Here is a 24,612-nt window from a genome sequence, read left to right as displayed (position 1 = left end):
AAAAATGAAAATTAGAAATACTTTCAAATATACAAAGGTTCCAGAATAAATCCTTTAAACACATTCCACAAACATTATTTCAGAACTATCTTTTGTTCTTTATAGGCAAGACCTATATTACTAAAACCAAAATTGAAATAAAAGCAGTTCTCTACAAGGAATTGTTTCCTTACAATATTTCTTACTTATATCTTCAATAAGTTTTTAAAATTTTTAAATTTTTAAAGATGCTAGCTTTTATTCTGAAGTGAGATTGGACATGTTGCTTTTATTGCCTCCCCAAATGATCTCTCAGAGAAATGCTAGAAATTATAAATGGTTGAAGTATTATTGTTTTTTGTTTTTTGGATTTTTTTTTTTAGTCAGGGACTGCCAGGTACTACATTGATAATTAAATTCAGAGATATGACTCTTACTTAAAATTAATTCTTTTTCCAAAATACTTTAAATTTCATGGCACCATAGAATCACCTGGAATGGGAGTATTAATCTTTCAGCTTGCCTCACATGAAATAAACAGGTGTGAAGAACAAGCTTCCTTCATAGAGTGATAGGCAAATTTTGATACAAATGTACAGACTGAGTGCTATAAACATCAAAATTCACTTCTTTCACACTAGGCATAAACTTAAATCAACTTTGAAACAATTTACTTACTAAGCAATATGACCCAACAATAGTCCTTAACGTTTGGAATAACTGTAGGAGAGCATTTTTTTCCCCTTAAAATTTTTTCTGCTATCATTGACCTATTCAGATTTTAAGGTGAGTTCTTCCAATGATTATATGTTCCAAATCTTCATAGAAACCAGAAAAAAACAGTGAAAGTTCCATGTTTCTGTCAAAAATTCAGTCTTCTCCAAAATCCTACTTAACCCAGTTGACACCATTTCACAAGACAGTTAACAAAAAACTGTTCCATGCTTCATCATAAATTAACTATCATCAGGGACCTAGACATCTTAACAAGACAGAAAAGTCCACCCCAAACTTAAATGTTCTGATCAGTCAGTTGTTATACTGTAGCTACACCTTTACTTTTTTTCATTCTATCTTATTAGCAAGCTACATCTCTGTGTTAACAGTTATACAAAATATGGGTATAAAAGTTTATTTTTAATAAAACTGTTACAAATTATGGCCAACCATCATCTTTTCACCAATACTTCAAGCATAAAAAATGAGAATCTTTACAAAAATACACAGAGACCACAAATTGGTAGCTACCCATAACATTAAATAAACTGGACTCTTCAGAGTGGCTTCACAACAGCGTATCATTTTAATTACAGCCATTTGCCTGGTACAGGGAAAACTGACAAGCATCATTGCAACATTGTATTCATGATAATTTAAGTAAACCAAACTGAGTGATACATGCCTAAAAATATCAAGGTTTATACTATCCACTGAACTTAAAGATTAATCTAAGACCTTGATCTAGATTTTGACCTAGACCTAGTTTGTGATCTTGACTAGATTTGGATCTAAGTGGGTCTTTCCCTTGACTTCTTTTTATACCTTAAGCGAAACATAATATGTCTTGGACTCTGTTTTACAAGTGCCTCTAGTTTTGGTGTGAGATACAGACTTAGAATGTGATTTAGCATTCATTTCTTTCTTGAACTGGGACTTGGACTATGGTCTTGAATTGGATTTAGATCTTGAAAAAGATATGTTTCAGTGTTCGAATCTTATCATCGTCAGAATGGCTTCTGCTATGCTATGGTCTTCTAGCTGGTCTAAGACTGTAAAGTCTTCTTTGTATACATGAATGTATGTATGTATTTTAGTGAGAGAGAGCATGAGTGGCAGGGGCAGGAGGACAGGGAGAGAGAATCTCAAGCAGACTCTGTGCTAAGCACCAGACGGGCTTGATCTCACATCCCTGAGATTACAATCTGAGTCGAAACCAAGAGTGGATGCTCAACTGACTGTGCCACCCAGGGCCCGTAAAATCTCCTCTGGTTGTAATCATAATGCCAGCTTCTTGATCTCCTTTCGTAACTTCAACTTTTAGAACATTTGTATCTGCCGTCATCATAGTGTAAAGAACTGTACACATTCCACCCTCCCTTGGTTTTCACATGATTTGGAGTCTTCTGATCCCCTTGTGCAAACTGTGTTTCATTTTGGCATCCACAAATCCATTTTCTGTCTAAATTATGTAAAGCATCTTTGGTGTCACAGACGTCTTCAAGTTGAACATAAGGAAATCCTCTTGGATGATAGGTGTATAAATCGAATGGAACATACATATCAACTTTAGGACCATAATGACCAAATTTGCATTGTAAATCTTTGGACCAGGTATCGTCGGCCACATTTCTTAATAATAGAGATGGGGTGGGGAGGCGCCTGGGTGGCTGAATGGGTTAAAGCCTCTGCCTTCAGCTCAGGTCATGATTCCAGGGTCCTGGAATTGAGCCCCACATTGGGCTCTCTGCTCAGCAGGGAGCCTGCTTCCCTTCCTCTCACTCTGCCTTCCTCTCTGCCTACTTGTGATCTCGGTCTATCAAATAAATAAATAAAATCTTAGAAAAAAAAAAGAATAGAGATGGGGTGGGGTGGGAGTGCAGGTAGCAGGACATGATAACATGAGTCTCAACAGGGGTTATTAATGGGCTCAGTAAACCTTCCGTAGATCCTCACTCTCAGCCAGAGGGCTCCACTATGACAGCCATCTGTAAGACTTAATTTTTAAAAGAGGGGAAAACGTCAAACTTAAAAATCTTGAGAACAGAGTATCATGATTTAGTAAGTGCAGCCAAATGTGTATTTTTTTCAAGTGCTTATCTTTGTGTAATACTTTGTGTAGGACTTTTCAGCTGTGAAAGTCACTAAATCCAAGTATCTAAATAAAGTGAATATAGATTCAGACCTTTAAATCACTGTGATTTCAGTTTAAAAACACTTTTATTTGTTAAATGTAAAACTTAAAAACTTACCTTAAGGTGAAGCCTCCATAAGCTGAGGTCCATGAATGACTACAGGGATCAGCCCCTCTGACCCCCATGGGACATGTCTCCTGAGCATGTACATTTGCTTTTGTGTTAAGCTGATATTTTGGGGTTGTTTTTTAACTTTAGCATAACCTAGCTTGTTTAAACTAAAAAAATAGTTTTTAGTTCCTTTTTATCTTCTTTTCTAATTTGTTTTTCATATTTATAATGCATGGAATATATAATGTACATATATATGTCTAAATTATTGTTTTATAAATTTATATATTTTATATCACAATATATATTATATTATATAAGTATATTATAAATATGTATTTATATGTTATTTATTTGCATTATTATTTATAATATTCATATTATTTATTTTATTTATATTTAACATATATAAATTTATTCAAATTTATATTTAATAATTTGTATTTAAATTAAATAACTTAAATATTTTTCAATTAAGTAATTTATAATTTATATTTAATAATTTAAATTTATATTTATTTATATGTACATTTTACTTATATATTTATATATTATATAAATATATTAAGATATATTTATATATTACAATATAATATATTTACATAGTGGGACATAGTTATATAAATCAGAGGTTATATATTATACATTATAATCTTATATCAAGAGGGCTCAAAAATTTTTGGCCTGTAACTTGCATAATCAAAAAAGTTTGGAGACTGCTCTACTACACTGTGCCTCTTGATGGCAGGCAACATGCCTTAGTCACCACTGGAGTCCCCACAATAGGGAGTCCCTTTACATAATGAATTCTCAACATATATTTGAACAAATGAATGTTTTAGTAAATGGATTCCTTTAGAAATGGAAGTGACACCTTGTATGTAGTGTACACTGCCTTAGGAGTGCATGTGAGAGAACCTGGTGACATACTATTTAAGTCATAACTGTGTGAATGGAAACATGTAAGGCTGGCCCATTTTTGTCATTTTTAAGCTCATAACATTAAAAATAAAATACCAAACATCAAGTTTGCTTTAGTTCATATTGAAAACTTGATAAATTTATTACAATATTCATTTTGGTCCATTTTTCTTTTTTTTTTTAATTTAAGTTCATCTTTAGTTTTTGATGTGGTGTTCAGTGATTCGTTTGTTGCATATAACACCCAGTGCTTATCATGTCATGTGCCCTCCTTAATGCCCATCACCTAGATACCCCATCCCTCCCCCCACCTCCCTTTCTGCAAACCTTGGTCCCTTTTTTTTTTTTTTAAGATCTTATTTATTTATTTGAAACAGAGAGAGAGTGAGTAAGAGAGAGCACAAGCAAGGGGAGCAGCAGAGGGAGAAGCAGACTCTCCACTGAGCAGGGAGCCCAATGTGGGGCTTGATCCCAGGACACTGGGACCACAACCTGAGCCAAAGGCAGATGCTTAACCAACTGAGCCACCTAGGTGCCCCTCCCTAACTCTATCTTTAAATAAAAATATTTTACAGTTTAACTTATTTTTACATACATTATCACATTTTATCCTGCCAACAACCCCACTGGGGTAAGATTTTATTTTCCCCATTCAGCTGATTTTTAAAATTTGGAGATTCAGAAAAGGAATCAGTCTTGTTCAAGGTACTAAAATTAGGACCTCAGTGATTTTCCTCTGTCTTCAAATTCTGACTTTATCACTCTTATTGGAGAAGTATCTGAGTTATAGGAGATGGGTCAGGCCAGAGGGATAACAGTACTATATAATTTTGCATATCCCAATATTTTGTAAATAATTGGGTTAAAGAAAAAGCACTTTGTGTCTTTTCTGTTCGAGGCATACCTAACAAGATCAGAAGAGGGAGAGCTGCTGCTTTCCCTGAGTGATGGCTCATAGGCTTTGGTCTCACAGTCCTACCCCAGCTGAAGAAACAGGTGGTGGCTTGCCAAAAGGGCAGTATGTGTATCCAGTTTTCCTTTTTCCCTGATAAACAGTGACATACTGGATCATGTCAATGTATGGCAGAGTTAAAAGGTTACAATAATGAATGGTAAAAGTATCAGGAAGAATACAGGGGTTATTGCATTTGTTTTTGGATAAAACTGTACCAGAGACTTCCATAAGCAACAAATTTTGTAGAGTCATAAAAGTGAGCATTGATACTGAAGATGGAAAAACAACTGAATAATTATTAATAACATTTTTCAAGAGTAAAAATAACTGAGAATTCAAATATTGGAATGAAGATGTTATTAAAAAGAGAGAAACAAAATCCTGGCAATGAAATGAGTCATTGTTACTACCTCTGCTGCTCCTTCTCCTTGCTGCTGTTGAGCTCCTGTGCCTTTGTAGTTGGTAGTGTTTACAATAAGCTTTTAAAGCAGTATTACAGATAATGGAAGTGTAGCTAATATATGAAAACAACTTGTCTAAGTCAGATGCCACCATCCAAGCCCTTTCTACCTTGCCATGCTGCTTCTTCAATTTCATTTCCAACAGTTAAAAACCCAGGGCTTAGGAGTTTTAATTGTCACAGTTAGGCTTAAAAGATGCTTATTGAAAGATTTACAAGATTTTATCACAAATGGCAAAGTTTCATTCTTTTAATGGCTGAGTAATATTCGTGTGTGTGTATGTGTCTGTGTCTGTGTACACACCACATCTTCTTTATCCATTCACCTGTAGATGGACATTTAGGATGCTTCCATATCTTGACTACTGTATATAATGTTAAAATAAACATAGGGATGCATATATCTTTTTGAATTAGTGTTTTTGTTTTCTTTGGGTAAATACCCAGTAGTGGAATTACTAGATTGTATGTTATTGCTATTTTTAATTTTTTGAGAAGCTTCCATACTGTTTTCACAGTGACTGCACCAATTTACATTCCCACTAACAGTGTTCAAGGGTTCCCTTTTCTTCAAATTCTCACCAATACTTGTTATTTCTTGTCCTTTTGTTACTAGTTGTTCTGACTGGTGTGAAGTGCCAGGTGACTGGTTTGAGATGGACCTAAAGGATATATGCTGAGTAAAATAAGTCAGACACAGAAAGACAAATACTGCATGTGAAATCTAAAAACAAACAACCAGAACCAAACCCATAAATAAAAAGAACAAACTTGTTTGCCAGAGGGAGAGGGATCGGAGGATAGTCAAAATGAGTAAAGGGAAGTAGGAGACTCAGGCTTCCAGTTCTGGAATGAATAAGTCACAGGGACGAAAGGTATAGCTTGGGGAATGTAGTCAATGGTATTTTGATAGTGTTGTATGGTAACAGATCGTAAGTACACTTATGAGCATAGCATAATAGAGTTGTTAAATCACTATGTTGTACACCTGAAACTAATGTGACATTTTTTATCAACTGTACTTCAATTTAAAAAAAAATTTCTTGGGCACCTGGGTAGCTCAGTGGGTTAAAGCCTCTGTCTTCGGCTCAGGTCATGATCCCAGGGTTATGGGATTAAGCCCCGCATCAGGCAGTCTGCTCAGCAGGGAGCTTGCTTCCCCACTCCCCCACCCCACCCCCGCCTGCCTCTCTGCCTACTTGTGATCTCTCTGTCAGATGAATAAATACGATCTTAAAAAAAAATTTCTTATCCAAGTTAGCTACTGGCTTTTCATATTTTTTTTCTGCCTTCAATTTTATTACAACTTCATTGTTTTTAATTTCAACACTTTTTTTTTTTTTCAGTTTAATGGTTGGAACAGATTTTATTTCTTAAGTTGTATGTGGAACCATAAAAATGTTGAAAATAGGGACTTTATCTTATCATTTCTTTACTGTGCTCCACAGTGGTGATTCCAGTTTTAGGGATGCAATAGCTGCAATAGGTGCTCCATAGATGGTACCACCTATCATGGGTCAGACAGTGGTAGAGCACTTTCTGTGTGTTTGTTCAGTGAATCACAGAGACCAACACAGCTAACTAGGGGAGCCAGGATTCTAACTCAAACAGGCTCTTTGTGCCTGGCTTCTCTCATGAGCATTTATTGGTTTTGATTTAATCAGTGTCATTTTATTTAAAAAAAAAAAACTTATTTTGAAGTTGAACAGTTACTACAGACCTGTTTATGAAATGTGATATACAAATGTAATAAAACATTGCAAGTGTAAAACAAAATGCATCCATTTGCATAGATAGAATGACTTTTATTTTCTTGTCTTTTTCATTTTTGTTTGTTTGGTTCTAACGAAAATTTTTTTTTCTGCCAAAAGATTAAATTGAAACAAATGAGTTTGATTTATCAGCTAATGTTAAATTGATTAAAGGTCTACCTTTAGGTCTGAAATTCAGTGTATCATGTTCAAATGATGAAACTGATATTCTATGCTAAATGTGTACAGTGTTCTTTAATATTCTATGTTAGTGTAATTCATAATCTGTTTTACCAACCAGACTTTAACTTTGAAATGGGATATGTTGTGATATCCTTGCTCATTATTAAGTCTTGAAAGCTATTTGTGATGTATATGAATGCTAAACTCTTATGAATATAAATCCTTTCTTACAAATGGAAAACATAAGCCATGAAATAATTTTATTCTTATTTTCAGTGCTGGTAGTATTTTCTATTTTCATAAGGCAGAGTTTTCCTATTCATATTTAAAAGCTAGGAGATCATATTAATTAAAGCCAGAAAAATAAATATCCTGAGAAAGAAAATAGAGAACTGTAAAGGTTGAGATTATTCATTCACATACTACATATGAAAGGTATCCTCTCCTCAAGTGTTCATTTTAAAAATCTCTGATATGGCAAAAGACATTTATCAGTTTAGGAAAAGAGATCAATTTAGGAATGAGCCAACTAAAATATGAAGACCTGAAACTTAAAACCCTTTCTCTATTCCAACAAAAACTAATTTTGTTGCAAGATATTTAGGCCTTTCTGTTTGTCTGCCAATATTGATAGTTTTTGGTTACCTTTTTTTAATAGGCAGTAATTTCAATAATGTGCCTTCAGAGTGTAATTGAGTAGATAGTTTATTTAGAAGAAAATACCCCAAAGCTCTTTCATGTAGTGTTTCAGTTTGACCCAAAAAAAGTACATTGTGGGATATTTTTAGTATTTTTCGATCTATTTTTGTCTGTAGACTAGGACTGATAACTGATTTAGGGCATAGGGGTTAAAAACAGGAAATGTGGTTTATAAAGTAGGTAGTATCTCCAGAGTTTCCAAAGTTTGATTTCTTATAGTATTGACTGAAGAATATCATGTTTCAAAACAACATTAGGCAGCGTACCTTGAAATCAGTCTGTGTTTAAAGAAGTTGTCTGTCCAATTATGACAGGAAATGCTTCATGGAAAAATTTGCATTCTTGGTATAGGTTCAAATAGTACAGCAGTTGCTTTCTGTAATTGCACAGTGCTCTTTTCTCTCTAGCTCTTTTTTTTTTAAAAGATTTTATTTATTTATTTATTAGAGAGAGAGAGCGTGCGAGCACAGGCAGACAGAGTGGTAGGCAGAGGCAGAGGGAGAAGCAGGCTCCCCGCCGAGCAAGGAGCCCGATGTAGGACTAGATCCCAGGATGCTGGGATCATGACCTGAGCCGAAGGCAGCCGCTTAACCAACTGAGCCACCCAGGCGTCCCTCTAGCTCTTTTTTACACAGTCTTTATATAGTTAGATTGAGTATAAGTCTTGTGTAAATTTTAGTAAATTTCCTTTGATCTTTGTGTTTTGGTTAAAATTTTATTTTAGTATTCTAGTGGAAGGTTTTGTCATTGTCATAATTGAGAAAGAGCATATATTATAGTTATTAAATATCATAATTAGGGAATCCAAGTTAAGAAAATAAAAAGGTATAAAAAAGCAGAGTTATAATTTTGTATGGCTTTGAATGACAGCTTGGCAGAAGTGATCAAAACTAAAAACCTTTGACTCAGCAATCCCATTGCTAGGAAAATATCTTACATAAATTATTCTATGAGAATACAAAGATTGATATCCATTGCAGCATTATTAGTAGTATGTACTGAAAGTCAATGTAATTGTCTAATAGAATAAATTATGAACAGAATAAAATTAATAAATTAGAATAAATACAGAATAAATAAATTGTGGCACATCTATTGCATAAAATACCCAGCAGCCACTGAAAATAATAAGGTAGATATGTATACACTGGCATGGAAGAGTGTTTGTGATTTATTACAAAATGAAGTAAGCAAGTTTCAAGAAGAAATGTGTAGTGTAATCTCATTTTTGCGGGAGAAAAGTTTATATTCATTAAAAGAGATTTGGAAGAATACATACCAAACTAGAGAGAAGGACGAAAGAGTTTATTGGACTTTTTGTTATTATGAAAACATATACTTCTGTGTTTTAATTCTTTTCAATTAGTATTTGATTTTTTTTCAAAATAAAAAAATCAAGAAGAAAGGTTGATCAATCCAAAATGTTTACTATTATGTTTTTTAATATAGACATTCTTTAGAGAAGTCTGCCTAGCAGTTTTTCCAAAATTATTATTATTTTTAAAGATTTTATTTATTTATTTGATAGAGATCACAAGTTGGCAGAGCAGGAGGCAGAGAGAGGGGGGGAATTAGGCTCCCTGCTGAGCAGAGAGCCCGATGTGAGGCTCCATCCCAGGACCCTGAGATCCATGACCTGAGCTGAAGGCAGATGCTTAACCCACTGAGCCACCCAGGTGCCTCAGCCAGAATTATTAATTATAAGAAAAATCAAATCTGCTTATGAAACACTTTTTAATATATAAAACATTTTCCCATATTTCAAAGAAAACTTGAAGCTCCAGCGAATTAGCTGATTTTCCAGCTAAGATGTAAATCCAATTCTTTCTATACACATCCATACATTATCTATTATAGCTTATCGCTAGGTATTATTCCATCAGATCGGCACAAAAATAATAGTAAGATCCTTTCAACGTGTCAGGGGACCGTTTTCTCATAAATGGTCCTGAGGATTTCATCAAACAGAGCCCTATTTACCAATTTGAGTTTTAGTGTTTGGCAAACAGTTTTCTTTCATACAGTTGCTTTCTTGTGCTGTTTTAGAGACAATGTAAAGCTCTCTCCCATGTGCAATGTATGCCCTGTGAGGAGGAGGGCTTCATTTCTTATGAATTTGTTTTTTGTTTGTTTGGTTGGGTGGTTGGTTTTGTTTTGTTTGGTCACTACTATAACCCCAGCACCTGGAAGAGAATCTGGCCTGTAATAGTAATAGGCACTCAAAAATATTTTTAGTAGTATGCCTATTCCAAAACCAACTGTCCCTCTTATGTGATTAAAAGAAGAAACTGACAAATATGGCAAGAAAAAAAAATATTTCTTACCCACTTTCATGTATGAATATAAAGACCTTCATTATTGGAGAAGATGGTATGTGGTCCAAGCCCAGTTACAGGAAGCCCACCCTGCAAGAAGGAGCCTACAGGTTCTTGCTCAGAGTAGAGATGAGCTTTGTTTTCTCCATGGGGAATTTCCACACTGGGCTACTAGATTAATTGCTAAGTGATAGTCTAGATTGATACCGTGTGGGTGGGGACACTTTTTTGTCAAATATCATGACACATTCTAATTTTATATTCAGAAAGTAGAGGAGATACATATTGTAAATACTTAGAAGTTGTTCTCATTCCTTTGGAAAGTTGTGGGGGTTTATCTAAGAGGAACCTTTTTAAAAACAATACTTATTACTACATCATAATAATGTAACATTTGTAACTCCAAGAAACAAGTCAGTTTGCCTTATTTTTTCTGTGTGCACTGTTCACATGGACAGCTCATTTCCTAGTAGTACTGTAAATAAATGTGGTATTTATGGCCCACTTTAATGTTGGAGCTAAGGTTAAAACCCTGGTTTCCTAACACATTTACTAAGTGTTCATTATGTTCTAATATGTCTGGGCTTCTTCCTGAGTAGCACATAATGAGCATTCAATAAATGTAAAGGTTTATTATTTGAAATAAGCTATTTGCTAATTAAGTATATAGCCAGAAAAACAAAGCATATTTGGAAAACATATATTTAGACTCAGCAGTATTCCATTTTGTTATACATAATTGATTCAAATTATATTTTTCAAATGGATCCTACAGAATTATTTCAACAGAACTGTTTTTGTTTTCTTGAATCCTATGAAAAGTAAGAGATATATGCTTTAGCAGAGAGTATCTCCTTTACACATAAACTGAGGCATTTACATTTTTAGTGGATGATGGCTCAAGTACAAAATTCATATTATAGAATCCTACATGCATTAAAATTTTTCTCTTATGTATTTGTTCACTCATTCATTCCTTTATCACTTTATTTAAGAGGGTTAAGGGAACTTACTAGTGAGCAAGACATACATGATGTTTGCCTTCTTTCTTCATTCATAAATATTTTTGAACTTGTGTCTCAGACCAGCCACTGTAATGGGTAGTGAGGATAAAAAGATGTGGTAAATGGAGGACAATGCCTATGCCTGTGGAGTTAACAATCTAGCAGGGTAGATAGTTATCAATTAAGTAGTCATGTAAATCAATGGAAAGCTGCTACAGTGGGAGAAGAGGGAGTTGGTGCTGAGAGGACATGAGAGGTGATCTAAGTGTATCACCTCTGAAATACAAGGGAGAGTCAGCTGGTCGTAACCAGTAATACTTCCTCCCATTTGCTGACTGCCCGACAGATATACTGTTAGCCTCTTAGAAGCATTATTTCATTTATTAAATGGTATCTCTGTTTGATAAATGAGAAAGCTACACATTAGAGATGTTCAGAAACTTTCTGCAAGATGACAGCTTAGTAAGTAATGTGAGTATTTGAGGTCAGCACCTGCATCTGCCTTCTGTTCAAATGTATAATTCTGATTTACCCAGGCCATTACTCAGGTGTCCCCGTAGAAGTCAGTTCTTCCCTAACCATTGCTGGTATGTTATGTTCAGCCATTTTTTCCAAAGCAATGCAAAGTGTGACAGAAACAGTTCCACTAAAATTACAACTTCTAGAGAACTTTGTGTAAACTAGAAAAATAAGTGTATAGTCAAAGACAAATCTCCAGTTATTGCACATCCCAGTAGCATTTGATATTGTATCTGGGCTGTCTGCTGCTGTCATGTTCTAATACACACATTTAGCTGTTCAGAGATTGCTAGTGCCACTCAAAAGAACTTTGCCTACAATTAAGCTGTAGCCAGGGGGTTACATGATGGATTATAGTATCTAAACTTCTAAACCATGTGTTTCAGAAAAAGAAATTGGCTCCCTTCTTCTAGTTATCATACATTTTACCCAACTATTTATGTCTTTCTTTTTAAAAAGTACCTTAAATATGTGTACTGCTTTGTAATCTACAACATGTCCTCTACCACATAAACTCTCTTAGGGTGGGGCCATGTCTGTTTTGCTCACTTTTTTATACCATCATCTGGCGGTGCCTAGCACATAATTGATGCACAACAAATATTTAAACAATAAGGAGATAAATATATATCATTTTTATAACAGCTTTGATAGCAAAACAGACATTGTAATCTCTACATTTTGTAAACTAAGCTGCTGTCTAAAAGGTGAACTGATTTTTGTCTAGGGCCTTATCATTAGCATATAGGTAAGCCAGAACTTTGATCCCAAGTGTTCTGGCTTTACATTGAGTGTTCTCTCTATCACCTCAATGAACTTAAAAGTCTTCATCAACCATTAATGTTAATAATATTAAAACTAGAATAATATGTAGTGAGAAGAAAACACACTACCAAAATTAACTACAAAATCATCCCTTCGTCGTAGTCATCATAGACCTTTTGAAAATAGTACCATAACCAAAAATCAAATCCTGGTCCTGCCCCCATGAATCATGGTCCCTTTAAACTCTGCCATCCACTTTAAGACCTCAGGCACTTTAATAAGAAAATTTATGTACAGCTCTTCTCTGAGAGCTATGGGATCTTTCTTACTACCTCTTGCTTGCTTTCCAAATCTAACCCATTCCATTCAAGCAACTTAGCTCAGCTGTCAGTGAAATCACAGGGAAGACCCAACTTTATATTTTATAAAACCTAATTCTGTTTCTTTCAGCTCTGAGTAATTGAATTTCTGTCCTTTTGGCATGATTGCCTTGTACTTTCCTCTTCCAGGTCAGTAAAGAGCAAATTTGTCACTCTAACCACCAAAAAGAAGATTGCTACCTTCTGTCAGCTGTGTTTTGATGGGGTCCTTTGACACCAGTACCACATAAGCAAGCAAGGCAAGCTTGTGCATCCTACCAGGATGCTATAGGCTTTTTGGGGTACATATTTTTAAAAGAACTGACAATCTCTTATAGCTGGATTTGGAGCAATATTTTAAAGCAGAAAACTCACCAGGCACTTAAACCCAGGGGGTTAATCTGTGTTTATTTTTTCAGAAACACATCTGAAAGTCTCAGTGTGGACACCTGAGTGAGTAGGATAGGTGCTAGGGAGGATAGACTAGTGTGTAGGGTGTGATACTGGTTTTGTTTCTCCTTCGGCTGATAACAGGCTATAGAGTGGAGTAAAGAGAAAGGAATTGAAATTCTTAACTAGGAAGACCACAAAGATCTTATCTGTTTGATGTTTGTGAACCTTCAGACCTCAGTCCCTAGACACTGACGCTGTCTAGTCTCTAAGTCCAGTGCCCTTCCTCCACACCTCCCCAGTACTAATCTTTAACCTTTCAAGAACTTAAGAAAAATAGAAATTGTAAGTAAATGTTTTACAAATTAGTATAAATTGTATTACAAAGATTTTTTCTCACAATATAAAACCCTTTCATACCACGTATTTGCTACATGCGACTTAGACACACATGTGAATACCAATACATTAGGATAAAATTTAATAACTAAAACTTTGAGGTCTTAATACATACTGAGGATATACACATGCTCTACTTGAAAGACTTAATGTCTCATTACCTCTGATGTGAGCCTTTCAGGGTCCACCATGGAGTAGAATCTCAACAAATGGATGTTAAATGAATTAATGAGAACTTTAGCCATTCCCTTAGAACTAATAACAATTTCAGCCCAATATGCAATAAAAATAAATCTCTCTGTATTTAACACAATGGATTTTTGTAGAGAGGCAATCAATGACTTATTTTTATTTTAAAAGTTTTTATTTTTAAGTTATTAACACCAGCATATGCATTGCTTTGGAAGGTTGTAATAATATTTCACAAATCTCCATCTCAAACTAAGCATGCATTTTTCAGACGTGTTCAATTTAATGCTGTCTTTTTGAACCCATACTGACATGATGTGTGGCTTGACCGAGAGCTCTCTTTCTGTTCATTCCTAGGGCCAGAAATTTTTTTCCAACATTACCACTTAATCTCTTAAAGTGGTTGTTGGGGTTATTTTGGAGGGGGGGGGTACAATTATTTCATTTTGTTCTAGTCATAAAAATTAAGTCTCCAAGAGATAGAATTTTTTTTTCCTCATTTTGTTCAGGTTGAGGCTGTGTGTTCCTTCTAACATATTATCCTTGTGAAACCTGTGGTCAGCCTAAAACAGGAAGCTTGTTTTTGTTTTCATATTATTTATCAACAGCAATATAGTTCTAATGGCTGAAAGTATCTTAGTTTTTATTCTTACTATTCATAGCTTTGCTTTAGAATTATATTGAGTAATTTAGATTTATCTCTTTTACAGGGTGTTTTATTAGTAATGCTCAGTCTGATGGGTTCTTGCCAGGAAATGTTTTTCCTATCACGGTCAGAGTGGGAGTTGAGTTGATAGCATGTGACACTGGCTTGCTTTATTCTAACTTTAATTTTCTGCTTTTTAGTCAGCACTCTGGCCCCACTCTTGTCTTTTACATTGAAGAATCTTAGAAGTTAAAAACTGCCCTGACATTTCTAATCATCATTGCTAGAACATTGCTAGCACCCAAACTCCTGACATTTGTTCAGATAGTAGTATTGACAGAATCATGGTTTTCACAAACAGCTGAGACTATTGAATTTCTTACTCTTAAGTTCCTTATATCATCACTGGCTTAAGATTGTGCTTATATTTTTAGTAACTATATACATGGTTATGTATATATGTATATAAGTATGTATGTGTGTATGAGCTAGTCTTTCACGTATTGCAATTTAAAAATTCTTGACCTGAGAACGGTGGTTATGAATTCTTGAACTGGAGAACCCTTCCGTGCTTTCCTCCACTCACCCTAAGAGAACTGCCTGGAGAACAAGGGACAAGAGGAGTCCTTTTGACTGGGATGACCATAGTCACCAGAAACAGATGTCACAGCCAGATCTCCCTGTTGCCTTGACTATATATAACAGATGAACAATCCAAAGGAACAACTCTGTGGTATGACTTTCCCCTTAGAGGAAGAAAGCTTTTCTGGTCTTGAGCACAAGGTAGTCTATTTCACTTTCACTTACAATAGGTTCCTGATATTTTTCTCTCCTACCTCCTAGATAAAACTTGTACCTTTCAATTAGTTGACTTCAACTAACTTCTGAATATTTTTTGCTCTTCAACAGTTTTCTCCTTTTTTCCACCAGAAAAACAGAATTAATAACACTTGAACCTTGTATCCCAAAGTATATATAAATTGGCTCCTCAAAAGAAAAATAGTGTACCTATTTATGTACCATTGCATATGACAGAACTGAAAGCTTGTTATATATTTAGAATCTGAAAATGCCAATTCAGAAAGCTCATTATAGTTCTTGGCCTTTAATCTCAACTTTTCTAAATAATCAGTAGCTTAGATGACATTATAGAAAAAGATTCTCCTTAATATTTTTACTGTTAAAATCCATGATTTTACAATACAGGAGACTTTTCTCTGTTCTATAGGAAAAGATTTCTCAGTATTTGCAATTCTAGAAGGCATTCTGAAGTAATATTCCACTCCAAGTAAATGTAATTTCTTTAGAGTTACAGTAAAGTAGCATTTTGTTTTATATTTTTTCCTACAAAATTATAGTAATAAAAGTTCTTACTGAGCCTGTGGATACCAGGACTAATCACATGCATTATCTCCTATACTCCTCACTGTAAACCTACAAGATAGATACTGTTCTTATATTCTGATAGAAGAGAAAACTGGACTCTCAGTCTTCTTGCCAGAAATCATGGTTTGTAGCTGATGAAGCTGGGGTTTGATCCAAGATATTCTGACTTAAGACTCCTATACTGTTAAATCTTGTGCACACCTGCTTTTGAGTACCTGCTTTTGAGTGAAGTAGTATTTGTTAATTCTGTACTGTCCTGAAATCTTAAATTTTGTCCAGTTTTTAACTTGCTTTACAGAATCAGATTGTGACTTTGTCAAAAATTTCTCCCAGAAGTAATTTTTTAAGAGCAAAATGGTCATTCTGGGGGCACCTGGGGGGTTCAGTGGTTTAAGCCTCTGCCTTCGGCTCAGGTCATGATCTCAAGGTCCTGGGATCGAGCCCCACATCAGGCTCTTTGCTCAGCGGGGAGCCTGCTTCCCCCTCCTCCCCTCCCCCTCTTTCTGTGTGCTGTTCTGCCTACTTGTGATCTCTCTCTCTCTACCAAATAAATAAATAAAATATTTTAAAAATGGTCATTCTGCATGACTTAACTTTTACCTTTGGAAATAAGATGTTATAATAGATAATTTAGCTTTTATAAGCTTTGGTGAATATCTTCTGTCTTTTGGGGGGCTCTGCTAATGTAAATGTGTGTGTGCATACACACACACACAGATATGAAGAAACTGAAGGATAGTTTTAAATTTCAATTTTGAAAGAGACTGACCATCAGTTTCAGAAAAATAATGACAGAAATGGAAAAACAATGAAAGAAAATGCCTAATTTTACTTTTTTTTTTTTTTTTAACCTGTACGAAAATAGTCCTTTTACCATTTGGTCCTCAAAAGGAAATAGAAGGTGGTAGTGTTACTTTCTGTTTCTCCTTAGAAAACTCTAAAGCAGTAGTACATACAGTGCACAGTAATGCCATCAAGGGAGATGGGTAGCTTGTTTCCATTAAATGCCTTTTTTCCCTCCCTCATTTTTATTTCAGGTGTCAGAAACTATTTAAAAGAAGCATTGGTGAATATAATTGCTGTGCATGCAGAGGTAAGCTATCATTAGGTGTTCCTGAGAAATATGGGTAACTGGAAAAAAAAAAGGCAAATTTGATGGTTTATATAGTGGTCTTTTTTTCCCTTCAGAATATATATTGAGTATAAATAAAACACAACTCTATTTTCATACATGCACACACAATCACACTCAACACATGTGTGCTTTTTAACTCTGAGAGGTTTTTTTCTGAAATTGTGTGTGTTTAAAACTAAATTCATTAGTGTTCAAAAGGTAAGGAGAAGAGAGATTGAAAAAATGAAAGGTATGTTAAATCCCTTGTCTTGGAAAATTCATTGACCTCTTTTTAACTAGGAGACAAATAAGCACTGGTGTCTTATTCGTGTAGCAATGTGCTCTTACATAGTGGCTGGGATTCCAAAAAACTAGACTTGTTAGAAAGATAGACTGAAAGGGCACGCTGAGGTTAGGAAGCAGGTGCATGGTTTCCTATCACTAGCTGACTTAGGTACATGTAGATGTTGATGCCTCTGGTTCTTGCTAAAAGTTGTCCTCACTTAAAGCATTATCATCTTAAGCTTCACATTAACCTCCTTTGTTAACATCCTTCTTAGAAGGACTCTTCTAAGGAACATCAAAAGAGGCACAGCTATCACCATTATCACCACTATGACTACCTATTCTATAATTTCACAATCCATTACTCACTGCTTTGCCAGTACTTTCAGAGTTGTTTTAGCTCATAGACTGATGGATGACCAGATAAAATGGGGCCCAGCAAAGAGGTTATCATTAGATAATTTCCACTGTTGCTTGAGTGCCTTTTAAGCTGTATATATCTGATGTAAGTGATTTTAGTTTATACCACTATCTTCAACCAAAATTATCAGAGGTTATCAAGGTAAACTGGAAAAACGGATAATGCAGGCTAAAACAGAAGAGTAACCAAAGGAAACAAGAGAATGCTTCCTAAATTTGTCTCTAGGTTTGAAACAACTCAAGCAGAAAGAGAAATATAGTATGTTACAGTTTCCATTTTTTTAAAAAAGATTTTATTTATTTGACAGAGCAAGATGGCAAGAGAGGGAATACAAGCAGGGGGAGTGGGAGAGGGAGAAGCAGGCTTCTCACTGATCAGGGAGCCTAAATGTGGGGCTCCATCCCAGGACCCTGGGATCATGACCTGAGCCGAAGGCCCATGCTTAATGACTGAGCCACCCAGGCACCCCTATAGTTTTCATTTCTTAATAAAGGAAAACCTACATTCCTCTATAAAGTTTATATGATTTAACTCTAGCAAGAACTTATCACATACATTTTAAAATTATTTTATCATGATTTTCCAAAGAACTACAAATGCTTTCTTATTATATTAGCTTCCAGTAAAATTAGAGTATAAAATTAAATCATCAGTCAGTGAAAGCATTTCTGTGGTAGATGAACAGGTGGTAGTCAGAAGAATTGCAAAATATGTAGGCATTTTTAGTGATCATGGTGATTCTCAAAGAAGCAGCTATTATTAATGTTCACTATCAGTAACCATGATTTGTATTAGGTTTTCCAATTTTAATTTTTTTAATTAGTTTAAGATAAACTTTTAATTTATCTCAGTGACTAAAGGTAGAATTTCATTCGTAATGTTTATTATTTATTATTTCCTACCTGATCTTAACCTGACAAATTTATAAATCAGCATAGTAAAATGTTTGACCACATTTTCAAATATAATAACTCTTAGCCTGAAAATATCAAAATTCAAATTTGGAAAATATTTTATGTCAAATGAAAGGAAATACATATTAAATTCAGCAAATAGTAAAATTGGGGACTTTATTGTCCCCAATTGGGAACTTTTGTTGTCCAATACACAATAAAGGGCCCAGTATGATATGATGTTTTAATCTAAGTCTGGCCCAGTATGTTTTTCTTTTAAATGTGGTAAAAAACTGACACAGTATATTTTTATTTCTACAGTTTTCTCTTTAGAAATAATATTTCATTTTGTGAAAAAGGCAAGAGGAAGAAGAAATCTTTGAAACTATTTTTACTTTGTCAACATCAACAATACCTTTCAGAATTATATTTGCCAATATATTTTAAGAGGATTAGTTTTGGCATGAATCACTTAATACAACTTAAGTATATCTTCCTTTCATTCATAATTATGATCCTTTAAAAATATGACTTAGAAGACCTGTGAGTTATTTTGTTTTGTGCATTTCTTTGTTTTTAACAAATTCAAGTTAGGAAATGTTCCCATAACGCACTATTCCTTCTTACCTTAAACCCTTCCATCAGGTGTTCACTATTTCCAAAGAATTGGTACCTCGAGTTCTATCCAAGGTGGTCGAAGCAGTTTCCGAAGAGCTGAGTCGACTAATGCAGTGTGTTTCATCCTTCAGCAAAAATGGAGCATTACAGGTACCAAAATAATTCAGTTCCATGTTGAACTTTTATTTCATTTAAAACATACAAATATATTTTTAGTCATCAATCTTATGATATACAGACAGGTTTGGGGGTTGTTTTTTTTGTATCTGCTGATTTATCATCTGCCATCATATCTTTTATATAAGCCATACCCCATTCATTGTCTAAAAATTTTAGAGTTTCTGTTTCTTTAGAGTAGAGCAAGACCTTAATGACTCTTGTGAAATTATCTGAATGCAGATTCCTTCTAAAGTTTGTGATTTTTTTTTTTTTTAAGTTTATCACTGTCTTCACTTCAGTTCACAAATTCAGTTTCAGCAGGAAATTTTTAGCAACTTAATAAATCTTAAAAATTGGTTTGAAACCAACCAGGGCAGTTTTCATAGAAATGACAACAGTCCCTTTCTACTCATAATCCATTGGTTTATGTTATAGTTATTAAAATTACATAATTATAATAACAAATGTAACTTCTATAAACCAGATATTTCTTAGTATGTATATAACCAAATTGAGAGCATCCAGGATATTCACCAATATGGCAGAGTTACCTGGTACCTGTGAACTGCAGTGATCCTAGAGCACACTGCAAATGTATTTTTTAAAAGTACTGACAGTTTTGCTTCCAGTAGTGGCTGAGGAAGTTTCTCTCAGGCCATCTTCCTACAGATAACAACTATAATCTTAAATAATGTAGAAAAATAAAAAGTATAAAAACAAAAACCTAAAGATACTGGAGAATGACCATTAGTGAGTGATTTTGAAGAAATGGCACTTGAGGAATTTTTCACTTTTTACGTCTTTTAGCCTGAAGGCAGGCCAAGGGATGACTACAACTTCACAAAACCTGCTATCTTTTTGGCTTGAGGAATAGGCTTCAGAAGAATCACAATTATAGGAAAGCAAGGTGTTCCAGAGAGCAGAAAGCAAAAGAAAAAATTTTGTGTATATACTGCCTAAATCACTAGTTGACCCCTGAACTACACGTGTGGTCAAACTCTACTTCAGCCAGATCGGTTAGGCTAGAAGAAATGAAGTAAGAATTGAAGTGCTGCCCAAGAGCCAAGAGTTTTCCATTTGAGGCCAAATAAGTTAATTCCTTGGTAAAAGAAACAAAGATCAGTCCTCTTCAGGGGCGTATTATAGAATCCAGAGTCTTCATACATAATACTTATAGTGTCCAAGAAAGAATCCAAACTTACATGAAGTGCACAAACAAAATAAAATGGGAAAATATGACCCACTCTCAATTAAAAAAAAAAAATCAACTGAGACCAATCTTGAGGTGACACAGATGTTGGATTTTGAAGACAAGGACTTTAAAGCAACTGCATTCAGTGATGTTAAAAAAGAGACTGTTCATGCTCATAATGAATGAATAGTTAGGAAATCTCAGCAGAAAAATAAAACCCCAAAAAAGGAACTAAATGGAAATTCTGGAATGGAAAAATACAATATATGAATTTTTTGAAGTCTATTAGATGTGAATAACAGCAGATTAGACAGGATAAAAGAGAAAGTCAGTGAATTTATAAATCAACAGATGTTAACCAATATGAAGAAGAGAGCAAAGAATCATTGGGAAAAAAATAAATAGAACTTCAGAGACCTGGGACAATGTCAAAAAGTCTAGCATACATGTAATTTGATTTCCAGAAGAGTCAGAATGGCTAATCAGTACATGAAAGGATGGTCAGCATCATTAGTTATCAGAGAAATGAAAATTAACACTACAATAATATGCCATTACACATCTACCAGAATGAAGAAAATTAAAGGCTTAAATACCAAGTGTTGGCAAGACTGAAAAGAAACTAGAGGTCTTAGGTGTAAATACCCAGTAGTGCAATTGCAGGGTCATAGCGTAGCTCTATCTCAATTTTTTGAGGAGATTATGCTGAGTGAAATGAGTCAAGCAGAGAAAGTCAATTATCATATGGTTTCACTTACTTGTGGAACATAAGGAATAACATAGGGGACGGTAGGAGAAGGAAGGAAAAGTGAATTGGGGGAAAACCGGAGGGGGAGATGAACCACAAGAGACTGTGGACTCTGAGAAACAAACAGGGTTTTAGAGGGGAGAGTTTGGGGGGGGTTGGGTGAGCCTGGTGGTGGGTAATAAGGAGGGCACGTATGTGTGGTACATAAACAATGAATCTTGGAACACTGAAAAACTAAAATTAAAAAAACAAAACAAAACAAAACTAGAGGTCTTGCGCATTGCTGGAAGTGTAAAATAGTACAGTGACAAGAAAAGCCCTTGCAACAAAACAAAACAAAACTAAAAACACCTAAACATACTGTATGACCCAGCCATTCTAATCCTAGGTATTTAACCAAGAGGACTAAAAACATAATGACCAAAAGTTGGAAACAGCCTAGGAATTGATCAGTAGAATAAACTGTGATATGTTCATGTAACCAAATATAACTCAGCATTAAAGAGGACAGATTACTGGTACCACCTGGATTAATCTCAGGAGCATTCAGCTGAGTGAAGGAAGGTTTACACAAAAGCTCACATACTGTATGGTTTTCACTCACATGAAATTCTCGAACAGATAAAACTATCTATGAAGGAAAACGTCTCAGGATAGTGTTTTTCTCTGAATGTTTGAGATTAACTAGGGAGGAGCCTAATGGTCAAATTCTCTCAAAGCTAGCAGGGAAGGGCTGGGAAGAGATATCAGATTTAACTGGAGAACCTCTTTGTATATACATGTCCATGAGACTATTGGCCTCCTAGGACTTGGACAGTCATTTCTATATTGGAAAAGTTCAGATATACCTAACCCCCTACCCCATTTCAGCCTCTCCCATTGAGAATCACTGTGTTAGGCTATTTTCTTTTGAGCATATTACAGGTTAACCTGCAATAATTACTCACATAAAGGCCAGTGCGTTGGGACACCTGGGTGGCTCAGTCGATTTAAACACCAGTCTTCAGCTCAGGTCATGATCCCGGGGTTCTGGGATCGAGTCCCATATCCAGCTCCTTGCTCAGCGGGGAGCCTGCTTTTCCCTCTGTCTGCCTCTCCCCCTGCTTGTGCTCTCTCTTTTTCTGACAAATAAACTATATAAAATCTTGAAAAAAAGAAAAAAGGGCCAGTGTGTCAATCTTCAGAGCCTTCCTGAGAGCCAGTTTAGAGACGAGTGCAATGATAATTTGGTGATTTTAGCTCATATTTTAACATGACATTTTCTGGTGTACAATTCTATGTGTATTTTATAAATAACCACAGCTTTTATAGTTGACGTAAGTCATAGATTAATTGAAACACCTATTACTTTGAATAAAATTTGGGCATGAAGATTATTTTTACAATGATGTAATCCTTCTACAGCATTCAACTAAAAGTTCTACCTAGGGGTGTCTGAGTGGCTCAGTCATTAAGTGTCTGCCTTCCGCTCAGGGTCATGATCCCAGGGTCCTGGGATCAAGCCTCACATTGGGCTCCCTGCACAGTGGGAAGCCTGCTTCTCCCTCTCCCACCCCACCCCGCGCTTGCTCATGTTGTCTTTCTCTGTCAAATAAATAAATCTTTTAAAAAGAGGAAACTTGTACCTTACTCTTTCTTTTTTGATACTCTCTTTGTAGATCTGTTTCTATATATACTACAGTATAAATAATAGAGACAAACTGCCATGTATATGCTTTTACTTACACACTATTTTTTATGCTTCTAAGGCACTGAAAAATGAAACGAAACAACTGCTTTCCAAACAGAAAAAGTTTCACTGTATTGGTTATAGAATTTCTAATTAACTCTTATTTAAAACACCTGCCATGTCTCTTACCATTGTTTTATGTTTTATGCATTCATGGAGAAGAAAAGTTGTCTCTTTGAATAGTCTCCTGAGCAGCACACATATGGTGGGTACACCAGTTCAAAGGTAGAGAATGTATGCTGTGGGCTTCTGCATTCATTCAGGAGCTCTGAAGACAATTGATCTGTATGTAAAGTCTCACTTTTTCAAGCTTGCAAGAAGTTTAAGCTTTAGGTTACCTTTTTTTATTCTTAAAAGTTTTATGCAGCTGTAACTTATCTGCCATAGAGTGTTGTCTATAAGGTAAAAAGTGTACACAGTTCACTGTTGTTGTTGTTGTTGTTTTACTATGTTGACAGAGTTGTGCAGTCATCAACACAATCACCTTTAGAATATTGTACCTTAGAAAGAAACCTTGGTCCCATTAACAGCCACTCTCCATTGTCCTTCTAACCTCCCTTCCCAGCCACAAACAAGCAGTATTCTGCTTTCTATCTTCATGACTTTTTCTTTTCATTTTTTTCTTTTTTTTCTCTTTTTTCTTTTCTTTTCTTCTTTTCTTTCTCTCTTAATCTCTCTCTCCTTTCCTCCCTTCCTTCCTTTTAAAGATTTTATTTATCTGAGAGAAAGAGAGAAAAAGCATGAGCAGGGGAAGGGGCAGAGCGAAAGGGAGAGGGACAAGTGGACTCCCTGCTGAGCCTGAGATCATGACCTGAACAGAAGTCAGGTGCTTAACTGACTGAGCCACCCAGATGCCCCTCCATGACTTTTCTATCCCTATGATTTGCCTATTCCAAAACTTTCATATAACTGGAACCATATGGATATGGGTTTTTGTGACTGGCTGCTTTTACTTATTAGCATAATATTTTCAAGGTTCATATAGGTTGTAGCATGTACCAGTACTTTCTTTTGATGATTTCTTTTGATGATTAGGTAATATTTCATTGTATTTTCTTTTTTTTTTTTCTTTTGATGATTGGGTAATATTTCTTTTGATGACTGGGTAATATTTCATTGTATTTTCTTTTTTTTTTTCTTTTGATGATTGGGTAATATTTCTTTTGATGACTGGGTAATATTTCATTGTATAAAACATACCACAGTTTCTTTATCTGCTTCTCATTTGGTGGACATTCATGTCATTTCTACTTTTTACCTAATAAGACCATTCACATAAAAATTTTTATATGTTTTAATTTCTCTTGGGTATGTACTTAGAAGGGGAATTGCTAGATCAAATGGCTACCCATTGTTTAATCTTTTTTTTTTCCTGATTTAATTTAATTTTATTTTTTTCAGTGTTCCAAAATTCATTGCTTATGCACCACACCCAGTGCTTCATGCAATACATGCCCTCCATAATACCCACCACCAGGCTCACCCAACCTCCCACCCTCCTCCCCTCCAAAACCCTCAGTTTGTTTCTCAGAACCCATAGTCTCTCATGGTTTGTCTCCCCCTCCGATTT

General features: G+C 35.0%; 1 protein-coding gene and 1 pseudogene across 1 annotated transcript in view; one reads left to right on the top strand and one right to left on the bottom strand.

Moving 5' to 3' along the window:
- Positions 1-24,612, top strand: part of LOC111156692 (exocyst complex component 2) — a 307,781-nt gene that overhangs the window by 266,468 nt on the left and 16,701 nt on the right. The gene's annotated exons all lie outside the window — the stretch shown is intronic.
- On the bottom strand, positions 1,428-3,016 carry LOC111156642 (annotated as a pseudogene).

Source organism: Enhydra lutris, unplaced genomic scaffold (assembly GCF_002288905.1).
Source record: "Enhydra lutris kenyoni isolate GAN:26980312 unplaced genomic scaffold, ASM228890v2 scaffoldscaffold48, whole genome shotgun sequence".
Lineage (NCBI taxonomy): Eukaryota > Metazoa > Chordata > Mammalia > Carnivora > Mustelidae > Enhydra > Enhydra lutris.
The sequence above is the reverse complement of the archived record's forward strand: the minus strand, read 5'-3'. Positions and strand labels throughout refer to the sequence as shown.